The 13,241-nt window shown below is 34.4% G+C and overlaps 1 protein-coding gene across 8 annotated transcripts in view; it reads right to left on the bottom strand.

Moving 5' to 3' along the window:
- Positions 1–13,241, bottom strand: part of GPATCH8 (G-patch domain containing 8) — a 90,661-nt gene that overhangs the window by 43,960 nt on the left and 33,460 nt on the right. For 3 of the 8 annotated variants that reach the window (XM_043466790.1, XM_043466798.1, XM_043466807.1), the window contains one exon: positions 1,447–1,491. The exons of the other annotated variants lie outside the window; for them this stretch is intronic. The gene's annotated coding sequence lies outside the window, so the exon portion shown is untranslated. The remainder of the gene's footprint in view (positions 1–1,446; positions 1,492–13,241) is intronic. 8 annotated transcript variants of the gene reach the window in all.

Raw genomic sequence — 13,241 nt, 5'->3', positions numbered from 1 at the left:
TAAACTGGTGCTCTAAGGTCCCATTTTTCCAGAGTGGATTTAACACTGACTGCGGCAATCAGTAAGCTGTGAAAAGGACTAGTTGCGAAGAAAATTGACTTTCAACTAATTGATCTATGCTGGAGATTTTTAAAAATGTATATTTAATCCACTCATAACCAGCCAAACAAAGCAAAATGGGGCAGACAAGCACTTTACTACCACAGCTGTTTTACATCACAACTTGCGCTGTTTATTGTGATGTAAGCCCACTGAGAAGAGGACTTACCTTATCCGTTGTATACCTTTAGTGAAAAAACACAATGTTTACTTCCCTCATCATTTCACTCAGGCTGGTGTAAACAATTGTTTTTTTATTTTTGGTTTTTTTTTGGTTATACACACATATATATTATACCTTTGGGCTAAAAGTTGAGTTTTGTCAGGCTAAATCTGAGATATTAGCAAAACTGAATTTGGGGGGTAAAAAAAAAGCAGTAAACGCCACACCCATGACTAGGATTAGTCCCAGAGGGAAAAAAAACTGTTTCCAAAGTGACCAGCAACCACTTGAATCTAGTTGCTCTGTATTTGTGGGATTGATTTTTGTTTCAAAAAGAAATGAAAAACAAATTCAGAAGTTTAATTACTTATCACCAATCTCCCATTATTGCTTTTAAACAATAAGCAGCTAATCGAGAATTATCACATGAAAAAAAAATTTAATAAAGAACATCTCACACCAGAAAAGAGAACAAAGTTGTAAACAGTCTTATTTTAGATACTCTCAAAAACTGCCAGTTAAACAAAATAAAAATGCACTACTACCTTATGCCCAATGGTATAATAAATAAGCAGTGACTGCAATCTTTAGCAAAAGGACCAAATTAAGACAGGTTATAAAAATGACTTCCTAGGTGCAATATCACTTTCATAACGTCTCAATCAGGGATTTACTGGTAAAAACAAATGGTCCAATGAAAGAATTGAAAAGAAATGTCAAAGTTATTTTTTTTGTTTTGATATCTTTTTTGATCTGTCAGAATTTGCTTTGTTAAGAATCAAGAAAAATTTGGTAGAAATTCATTACCTCTGTAAACCCCTGTTATAAACTCTGCATTAGTACTTTTGCCTTCTAAGGCAGTCAAAGTTTGTTTTAATTTATTTATAAATTGCAGTAGCAAGTGCTAGTGCCCATTATATTGTGGGGAAATCAAGTTTTTACAGTATCAGAATTTAATGTTTTAACTGATTTTTTTTTTTTTTTTTGGCAATTCTAACACAAACAGATACATCCCTTCTTAACATTACCCTTTAATGAACAAGGATCAGACAAGTTGCATAAGGAAAGGAAAGGAAAATGAAAAAGACCAAGCAGAAGGATGAAGGCTACAACAGAGAAAGTAAGCCTAACATATTGGTGCACTGATGACAAAGGAGTAATTCAGTCTGAAAATAAAAAATTACCACTGCTAAGTTTACCATCACCACAACAAGTCCAGGATCATAATGCTGTAAAAAAGAAACACCATTTGTTAGGCAGAAACCATTAGGGTAGGAAACAGGCCTTCTAGCAGGCAGACAGGATGGGGTAAAGTAACAAATTGGGCTTTGTCCCTCCCCCAATTTCAGCTGGGGACGCAGCAAGGACACTTTGTGCTACGCAGTTTTCATACCGGTTGCATCAGGGTATGAGATTTTTGTACTGCTACTTGAGAACATGAACAACCTCTTCTACAACAATGCAGGGGGTTGGGGGGAAGGTGGGAGAAAGTGAGAGAACTATCTCTCGCTTCCAATCTCTCATTTAACTACTCATTCTGTTAAATCAATACTCAAGGTCCAAGGTGGGACTTGTTCCTTAAGGAAATAACATCAAAGACAGATCATCAAGTGATTATCAAGTCACTGGCTGCACTAAAAGAACTCTAAGAGGACTGTCTCGTGGAGGGGATCATCAAGACCTCACTATAATAAATAAAAGGTCTGGAAAATAACCTTAGATTTTTCAGTGCTTGGAAAACTGGCACATTTGAGTTCTGTTATGAATGAATAAAACTTTTGAGGTAGACTTTCTTAGAACTATGTTTCCTTTTAATGAACTCTTCCCAAGCCCACCAACATCTTTCTTTCTGCACACAATAAAGCCAAACTTTGAAGAACACCAGGAACTCCAGAGAAATTGGCATCGAAAGGCCTGTCACATTTACAATTAGTCCACTCAGAGAAAACAGTCTGGCTTTAAAAACAATCTGAAGGTAACACTGCTGCCTCCGCCAAGTTGTAATTTTTTTTCATTAGAGGTTCCAGACCAAGGAAAAATCCCACTGGGAAAAGATACTGAAGCATACGTACATGAAGAGGCTGCAGTATTTAAAAAAAAAACAACAACAACAAACCCTCATTTATTCATTTGTGATCAATGATAAATCCTATGATAAAGAACACTACTGTGGCATACCTGAGTAACAACCTATACTGATGACTTTTCAATGGTAAGTAGCAAAAGAATGTTTGCTAATACAATAAGCCCCTAGAAAACTCAACTTCTTTTTAATACAAATTGAACTAAATCCAGTTTCTCTTATTTCTTGGTTTCTCTTAACAGGGACGAGTATTTCTTAAAATACATTAAAATAAGAACATTTTGTTGTTTATTTCATTTCAAAGGAAGCAACTTCAACCAGAACACTAAATACTTTCCTTAGAAGAAACTGTCCTCTTCAGCCAAAGATCTATATATAGATACTCTGACTGATCTAGCTGACGGGACATGGGTGGGAAAAAAAACATACTACTCATAGAAAATTCTACTATCAATGTATTCATGTGAGGGGGAAAAACTGATATTCATATTTTCTAAATAAAAACTTTAAATATATATATATACAAGTATTGAATCATTATGCTGTATACCTGAAACCAAAATAATATTCTATATCAACTGCACCTCAATAAAAAATTTTTTAAAGAGATGGAAAAAACTTTTAATGAGGTTTCATTGATCAACTGGTACTGTACACTCTATATTTTAGAAGGTAGGCTTACTTCTACAATGACACATGTGCTAAAATACTCATGTACACATCTCTTGCTAAAACGTAAAGGTATTATAACTTACTGAAGAGAGAATAAGGCCAAATATGAAAATTCACTGATTGCTTACAGCCACAGTTTCTGAGAATGAGCCCTTCCATTAATCAGTTTCGATTTTGAAACACTTTAGGATACTCCAATATACAAAACTGGCCCAAAGAACTGAGCTATAGAGAAAATTTTCTTTCTTTTTTTTTTTTAAACAAACTCCAGGAAAAGGACAACTGGGGAAAAAATAGTGAAGAACCATAATCTGATAAACAGCACATTTCACAAACAGAAGACACATGACTTCTCTACAGAAACAAATTAGAAATGAAGAAGCTTCCAAAGTGATTAAAACCGTTTCTGGACAGTCAGCAGATAAGATAACACTACAATTTACCTCTGCTGCCTGTTCCTTTGCTGAGATTCATCCAATAAAAAATAATTATTGAGTTGTTTCTACATACCAGGCATTACTGGAAGGCTTTGGGCATATTTTTTATGTCAGTAATTAAAACAAAGTCCTATACCCCATGAATTATCTATAATTAGGCAAAATAATCTTACCAATATAAACTTATGGCATGAGGGAGTAGAAAATAACATTTGTGGACCCAATGCATGTATGGTTCAAAAAGCCTTAAAATGTCTAACGTCTTTCAAAGAAGTCTAAAATTGTTTTCAAAGACTGACCCTAATAAGGCAGAAGTAAATATAAAAGCCATCAGAAAGTCACCAGTTCTATTTCTAAAAAGCCACGAATCTGACCTGACATCTTAAATTTATTTCTTACTTTAAGCAACTCAAATATATATGTGAAAATCAAGAATAATACAAAATTAGGATGGTGACTATTCTCTGATTTGTAAAACTACTCAAAGTAAGACTCTATAGTAAGCTATGTTAGTGTGTTTAAATATAATTTCATTCATTTAAAAAAACAGTGATTACATACAACTTTCAGAAATACTTTCTGGGTAAAAAGTGGTGTATTATTTCCAAACCAAAGCTTTACTTCTGCAAATTTTTCCTTAAAATAAGTCTTCAGGAGCATAAAAATAATGATCACTTAGATATCTACTTCTTAGTAAACACCAAGTATATTAATTATACCCTATGAGTATACCCTTTAAGTTTTTTTGTTTTTTTTTTTAAAGAATTCCTACTCAAAATAGAATCCAAATTCTCTAGTGCTACAAAAACTAACCATATTTTTGCCACAGACTGTTTAATAATGTATACAACAACCAGGTTATTTTTATTTTCAGGCACAGGTGTTTTTTTTTAAGGGCACAAGTTTAAAAAACTATGACCTAAAAATCCTTCCATCTTTCCAAACAATCAGAGCTACTTTCTAGGACAAAATAGTTCAATTTTAATCATGTAATCTAATATATTAAGAAAAGGTTAGTTTTGTTTTGCTTCTCTTGGTTAAGCATACATATATTTATTTCATTGTTTTATCAGTTGACAGGGCCTCAAAACAATCCCCTGGTGGCTCAGTGGTAAAGAATCTGCCTGCCAATGCAGGAGACGTAGGTTGGATCCCTGGGTCACGAAGATCCTCTGGAGAAGGAAATGGCAACCTACTCCCAGTATTCTTGCCTGGTAAATCCCATGGACAGAGAAGCTTGGTGGGCTACAGTCCATGGGGTCACAAAAGAGTCAGACACCACTTAGTGGCTAAACAACAATGTAGATGGTATAGTAGTAAGTCCTATGGTATTGTAATAATCCAACAATCCAGTGTTTTCTTAGAGTTGTATTCACTTTATTAAGTTACTACATAACTACACTGAGAATTCTTTAATATTCCAAGATCACTCTTAAACCCCAAAATGTTTTCCAGCTCCATTTAAACTGCTCTTCCTTAACCCTACACCTCAAACCCTTCTCAACTCACCTTTATTTTCTTTCTATATTTTTCTAGGTAGTCCCTAAAAAAGGTGGCTACAAAATCTCAGTTCTCTTGTAAGAGGTAACTTCTAAACACTTGTGTCACTCTGGACAACTAGTGAGTGAGTCTCTGCAGCCTCTCCAGCAAAACGGAGACATTATCTCCACTTTCAGGACTGGCATGTAGATCAAAACAGACAACAAATAGACGATGCTTTGTAAACCCTAACATTTCACTATGATGCTGCTAAACTCGAACACTGTTGTCTTAAGGCCTCAGAAAATTAAAAAATCAATTTGTCCTTTCATTTCCAAAACTGGCATTTTAAAGTACCTTAAAATTAAAAATACTCTAAGAAGCTGTGGTAGATTCTAATGTTCTACCACAACGTGGTGATAATGAAACAGTCCTATTTACTGAAGGAGAAAATTATCATCTACCCCAAATCCTTCCCATATTATCATTCAATTAACAAGAGTGACCACTGAGTTTGAAAAGATTACACAAATATTAAATCTAAGCCAAAAGAATGACAGAGAAGGCAATGGCAACCCACTTCAGTACTCCTGCCTGGGAAAATCCCATGGACAGAGGAGCCTGGTGGGCTGCAGTCCATGGGGTCGCTAAGAGTCGGACATGACTGAGTGACTTCACTTTCACTTTTCACTTTCATGCATTGGAGAAGGAAATGGCAACCCACTCCATTGTTCTTGCCTGGAGAATCCCAGGGATGGGGGAGCTTGGTGGGCTGCCATCTATGGGGTTGCACAGAGTCAAACACAACTGAGGCAACTTAGCAGCAGCAGCAAAAGAACCAAGTACACTTCAGCAAGACTTTCTCCAAATTAAAACAGATCACCTAAGAAACTTCTCAGGTACATTTATCAGGTACAAACAATTTTCTTAGGTACAAATCACCTAAGAAAATTAATTAAGCCTAAACAAAACAGAAAAACTTGAACACTGTCAAAATGCTTACTACTTTACTATTTCTGTCACCTGAGAAATACACTAACACCTATGAATGTGTACTGAATAGTTAAGTTATTAATCCACTGTATACCGAATTTGTAATAGATGAAGTCCACATGGAATGTAGAAGTAAATTCAGAAAGTCAAATAGATTGAAATTACTGAAAAATCTCATTTCCTCTGGAGTCTCTTCTAAACAGTCCAGAGATCCTGGGTTATCCATAGAAATTTTCTTTTCCAGTTCTAAAGTCTATGATTCCATACAACTTCGACGGCATTTTTGTCTCCTCTTAGTTTTGACTTTTCAAATATTGGCTAACCAGTGACATTTTATATTTTCAACTGTTTCCACCTGATTGGACTACTCTAATTACAATGAAATCATGATGATTATATACTAATTTTATATATTGGTATATTGTATATACTAATTTTATATACTGCTACTTTTAAGTTTCTTGGACATGCCACTCTCGTAAGAAATATGAGAAACCAGTTTCCACACAAACCAGTTTCATTTTAATCATGCAAACTAATCCAGGGCAAGAAGTCCAGAAATAATAATGTAGGAAACAGTGTAAATCAGGATAAAGATAAGATTATAAGAAAAATTAATAGCATTATACTAAATCAGACTAAAAATCACTAATCTATTTTGGATGAGCCAAAGAACCAACTGTCTACCCCTACTTGGTACAGTGAGGGTAACATTCTCAGAAGCTTATTTATTCATATGATCTAAAGCAAATTACTTGGGGAGCTTATTTAAAATGTAATTTCCTGAACCCTACCGCAGATCTGCTGAGTTGTACTGGTTGGGAATCTACATTTTTAACAAGCACCCAAAGTGATTCTGCTGCTCACTAAAGCTTGAGAATCACCCGTCTAATGGTAAAAGTACTAGAGTAGAGGTCAGAAGATTTATGTTATAAACACAGCTACTATCCTCAGCAGTTTGACTATGCATAAACACTTAAGTTTCTCAATCTATTTAAAGTGGCATTATCTCCCACCCTACTATTGGGAGAGGAAAATGAGATAAGATACAGGTGTAAAGCTTATATGCCATCATGTTTAATTCCCCAAACAATTCTGAAATCTTTTAAAGATTTGAGTATACTGAGGAAAGGTCACACCACTTACTGATTGCAGAGCTTGAATTTAAACACAGGTCAAATTTCAAATGAGGTAATAAAGTAGTAACCTGTGAATCAAGTACAGGCCTTACATATGTTTGTTTATCTCAGATTATTTTAAACTTTGAGCCAACATTTATCAATTATTAAGTTTCACCAGAATATCTGGATTTCTGGTTTTGTTTTTTAAATTCAGGTCTGGCAACATATGAGACTATATTCCTAAACAGTAACAATGAGCAGGATCTAGCTGAGTGGCGGTTATTCCTCTCCAGACACGGCGCAACTCACACTACCTCCTACTACTGTCTCAAGTTCAGTGGGCTTCAGCTGTGTATGTTACCACCTGGCCCCAACAGGCATCGGAGCTTCCAAGTCCTACTCCTGAGACTGTCCTCTGCTCTTTCCTTCAAAGCTCCAGCTAGATTTTCTAACTTATTTGGTTACAGAGTTATCTACATCACAGATTTCAAAAGACTCAGTAAGACAGAAAAGGCTGAATTTGAATTAATAAACCACATTTACACATGTAAGATAATATTATTTTGTTCCCTTTTCTAAATGTACAACCCATTACTTCAAATTTTGGTAGCCATTTTAAATAAATATTTTCGTTTTTAGCTTTTTTCTTTATCAAAATATATTTCTCACAAATTGTACTTTTAAACTTTGTGTTCTTATCATGTTTATATTTGGTTCTACTTTTAAATACCAGTGCTTCTTATGGAAGAATGTGATGATTCCATGTATCAATTAACTAACAAGTATAGTTTGGCAGATGCCAGTACAATTGTTTGCCTCCTTATTTTCACAATGAGATCTTTCACTTATTAAATCATTCAAGAAATAAGTTAAAATTCTAAGTTATGTTTTTCAATTCTCTATTAAGCCCCCACTGTACCTTCAACTTCACAACTACAGTATTATACTGCACTACATTTATTTGTTACACTTGTGTCTATATTAGACATAAACCTCTGGAGACAAGAGCTACATCTTATTCATTCCTTAACTCTTAAGACAGTACAGATCTGGCACATTCTACAGATTCAGTTAACTGTATGCAGAATAAAAAAACATATTGAAAAGCAACAACAGAAAACACATATATGCCTAGTAATTGTTATCATTTAGGAGTTTATAGTCTAACGAGAGTTAAGAGACACATAAATACAAATTATTCAAGGTAGAATGTTAAAAATACCACAAGAGAAATATAAAGTGTAAGAAAAAATAAAGGGGGAAATTATAGTATGAGACAAGAAATTACAGGATTCTCTTTACCCCTGGAGATCAATTATCTTTCACTCTTAAAATTGTGGCCAAGGTTCTTACTACTCAATCTAGCCTCAAGTTTCCAGTGAATTTATACAAATTTATATTTATCATCAAGAAGATAAATGACCACTTCAAGTGCTCTAAGAAAAAATATCACATTCAAAGCTACCTACTTTTTTTCCAACCAGAGTAACAATTGTACATTTCAATTATGCAGTACTTTATTTCTCACCACCATCACATTTCTCCAGAAGACAGAAGTAAGCCACCACACAGCATTTAAGTACATTACAGATAGCATACTGATTAGAAGCATAGGTTTTTGGCAACATGATTCTACTACTTATGTGCTGTAAGATTTTGGGCAAAGAATTGCTTAAAATGTCAATCTCCTCATCTGTAAAAAAGGAGTAACTACCCCAGAGAGGACTTAAATTAGACTATACATGTGGCAAGCACTTTGTAAACACTTAAGTGCTAGCTATTATACTAAATCCAGTGAACAAAGGCTTGCTAGCAAGACATATGCATGAATCAACTATACATTATGCTTCCTAGTTAATTTATCATCCTTCATAATTACACTTTCCTTTCCAGTTCCACTGCTATCATTTTATTCTATGCCCTTATCAACTCATATCTAGACAACTTTCTAAATGGTTTTACATCTTCATCTTCAGTCATACTTTGGCTAGATTCGTACTTAACTTCTACCACCAAGGTGCTAACTGGTATAATGGAAAGAACAATAGATCACAAATCAAGAGACCTAGGGACTGCCTTTCAACACTGTGGAACCCTAAACCTATATTTCTTCATCTGTAAAATGAATTTCTGATTAAATTAGCTTTAATATTTCTATCTGCTAGATAAGTCTATACCTCTCTTCTTATCAAAAACTGCCTTTGGTTTACAAAATAAAGTTCCAAACTGGAGCAGCCTTCTACATTCAGTGTGGCAGTTAGTTAGCAGCATGGGTTTTGGAGTCAGAAAGACCAAGGTTTGAATTTTGATATTGTCATTTACTTGCTCAACTTCTTTAAGCCTCAGTTTCTTCCTCTGCAAAGCCAGAATAACACAGTCCTCCTTTAAGAATTAAATGTGTTAAATAGACAGACAATGGGAGAAGCTGCTATATGGGGACAGGAAACTCAACCCAATGCTCTGTGACAAACTAGAGGGGTGGGATGAGGTAGGCAGTGGGAGGAGATTCAGGAGGGAGGGGACATACATATATTTGTGGCTGATTCATGTTGTATGGCAGAAGCCACCATAACATTGTAAAGCAATTATCCTCCAATTAAAAATATTGTAAAAAAGAATAAAACGAGGTATTAGTTAAGATAATATTAGATGTGTGCCTATATGAACCAATTTCCCATTACTGCTTTCTAGTTATGGTTTCTCAATTGCTCTTGGACACCCAGAACCCTGCTTCAACCAAATAACTGTGGTTTTTTCCATCCTTTCTTTTATATATTAAAGTTCAACATTTAAAAAATATGTATCTTGATAAGTTCTTCTGCATTTAAAGTGTGACATTTACTGCCCAATGGACATTTTCTGCTCTAGCCAGCCACACCTACTCTTTGTCAACTATAATCACCTTGTATATATCAGTATCTCTTTCTTTGATAATACCTATTCCTCCCTCCTTAAGACTTCATTGTGAGGTCTTCCCTAGTCATTTATCCTTACAGAGTTTACTCTTACAGTTTCTTCCACTTATCTCCTAAAATAAATGGCAAACTCATGAGAGTAAGGGTAGTATCTCACAATGTCATGTATACTCTTTATTATGGTCTCTTGAACATAGTATTTAATAAAAGTGCAACTATTTTAATATAATTCTTTACCAGTGAGTGCTTCTTTTAAAGTAATCTATCTTGATAATGTCCAAACTGCTTCTATAACTGGTGTACTCTTTTCTTAGTAAAAAAAAAAATCTGATCTAAATTTAGAAAAATTTGCTACTTCCTAATCATTTTGCATGAACTTGAAATATATTTAATGTCTTCTGATTAAATAACACCTTAACATATATTTAACGTCTGTCTTTAAATGCAACAATCTCTATACTGAGAAACAAGTAGTCTATACAGCATGTGAGTTCACCATTTCCCCTTCTCATCTCCCCCAATCCCTTTTCATTTCTACTCTAGCCCTAAAATCTAGACTTTTTACTACAGACTGTCAATTCTAATTTTGTTTACTAACTGGATTCAACTCATTTGTTTATATTAACTAAATTCCATTAAGATAGTCAGAGGTTATATATAATCTATATTTTACTAAATTTGATACCTGAATTACAAAAATTATGCTTACCTTTGGAAACGCATAAAGACTGCACAGCTCATTTAATTACCAGGGAACAAAGATCATTCCAGGCTCCTTCAGCTAGACCAGCACCAAGTATAAACTAAACCTTTCTGACAATCCATACTGACATGCAGAATGTCTGGATTCTAGACTTGGCACATAATCCATGAAAACAAATTTCAAAGGGAAACTACGGAAGTAGAACAGCTCAGCTTTTTACAAATATCCTATCCAGAACATTTATCTATGTCACCATAGTATTAAAGGAAACCTATTTTTCTCCAGCCAAAGAATGATTTTTCTTAGAAGTCAGTATGGTTTTAAAACTCAACATTCTAACTTAACAATAAAGCCCAAACTTTAACACTACATATTTCTACTGTATGGAATTCAAATCTAGCTTTTCTTTAGTCATAAAATCTATTAATATAAGCACTGCTGGGGCTTAGCTAATGCAGGGTTTACCCAACTATATTTACCATTTGTTTGCTAACTGAAACTAGAGTGGGAGGAGGGATACATACATAAAACCAAAGAAACACTAAAGAAACCAACTCTACTCTGCTTGGATTCTGTCTACTGTGAATCTTTTTCAAAACAATTCTTTTCTTTCTACATTTTTTTTAGTAGTTAATAGTATATCATATCAAATTTTAAAAGGGATACAGTAAAAAGCAACTCACTTTCCCTTCACAGTCTGCCTTAACAATGATTTTTCTCTGCACAGTCAAGCAAATAAGAAACAAATATATGCACAAACCCCACAGAATGTACCCTTTTAATGTTTCACAGTGAAATGCTTCAGTTCATCTTTCTTGACACATTTTCCAGCCAACAATTTCATACAATCAAATTTTTATGCTTCAATCTCAAAAATCTAATTCAACATTTTTAAGAAAAAGATATATGAGAAACCTGGAGATATAATACATTTCACATACAACTTGTAGGACTTTGGGAAAGCTGCCTAAGTATCAACAAAAGCTATGGACATGTTACAACAGAGAAAGCAACTGTCAAGAACCATAGTAATTATCTGGTAATCAGGAAGAAATGTATACTTTGTATCTTAATTTAAAAAAAAAATCAATAAACAGGCAGCTATGTTTTAGAAGCTGGTTAGCAGCTGGGTTGATGTGTATTCCATTTAAAATAATGGAAAATAGAAACACACTGTTTTATGTGCCACTAAGAAATTTTATAAGCTGCCATTATAACTTTAATGCCATTAACAAGGTACATCTGATTTTACCTTTATTAAAATATGAAAAAATGTCTTAGGATCAAGGAAATATGGTAGACTTATTTCCAATCTTTTATCACAGTGATATAATGAATAATTTCAATCATACATTATTTTGTGCATTTCATGAATAAGTTAGACAGAAACAGAATTGTTGGATCTAAGGATACATGCATTTTAATCTTTAAGTAATTCAAATTGTTCTCTATAGTGGTTTTATCAGTTTATAGTCTCACTGGCTATAAGAACCTATTTTCCCCAAATCTGACCAGGCTAGTCTTTTTTAAAGCCTTTTCCAAGCCAACAAGTAAAAAATGATATCTCATAGTTTAATATTCATTATCTCTAATATGAACAGAAATGAGAATCTTTTCATATTCCTAAAGGTCATCTGCAATACTTTTCTGTAAACAGTGATCATAGCATTTCCCCCTTTCTATTTAGGTTACAAGCATTTCACATACCCATACCTCTGTCTACAATGAGATATTACAGATATTTCCCCCGGTTTGCTCAGTTATTGTTACCTTATTATGATAAAATATAGTCAAATTAATCCTTCTTTTAAGGATTTCTGGGTTTGGAGTTGAACTTAGAAAAGTTCTCCTTATTATAAGATTATCTTTAATAAGTATCCTATTGTTCATTTTAATGATTTTATGATTTTATTTTTTACATTTAAATATTTTATTCATCTAGAATATGTTTTGGGGTAAGGTATGACAGTGGGGATCCAACTTCTTTACAGTTGTCCCAACCCCACTGCTTAGTGACTGAGGCTCTTTTAGATGTAACTAAGAGCTCAGTTGGAGAAGGAAATGGCAACCCACTCCAGTATCCTCGCCCGGAAAATCCCATGGACAGAGGAGCCTCTTAGGCTGCAATCCATGGGGTCACAGAGTCAGACACGACTGAGTGACTTCACTTCACTTCACTTCACTTCACTTCAAGAGCTCAGTACATCATCATCATGAGAAACGCTGGGCCAGAAGAAGCACAAGCTGGAATCAGGATTGCCAGGAAAAATATCAATAACCTCTGATACGCAGATGACACCACCCTTATGGCAGAAAGTGAAGAAGAACTAAAGAGCCTCTTGATGAAAGTGAAAGAGCAGAGTGAAAAAGTTGGCTTAAAGCTCAACATTCAGAAAACTAAGATCATGGCATCTGGTCCCATCACTTCATGGCAAATAGATGGGCAAACAGTGGAAACAGTGGTTGACTTTACTTTTCTGGGCTCCAAAATCACTGCAGATGGTGATTGCAAGCCATGAAATTAAAAGAAGCTTCCTCCTTGGAAGGAAAGTCATGACCAACCTAGACAGCATATT

This window comes from Cervus canadensis, chromosome 1 (assembly GCF_019320065.1).
Source record: "Cervus canadensis isolate Bull #8, Minnesota chromosome 1, ASM1932006v1, whole genome shotgun sequence".
NCBI lineage: Eukaryota > Metazoa > Chordata > Mammalia > Artiodactyla > Cervidae > Cervus > Cervus canadensis.
Note: the sequence above shows the minus strand (reverse complement) of the source record. Positions and strands in the feature narration are given on the sequence as shown.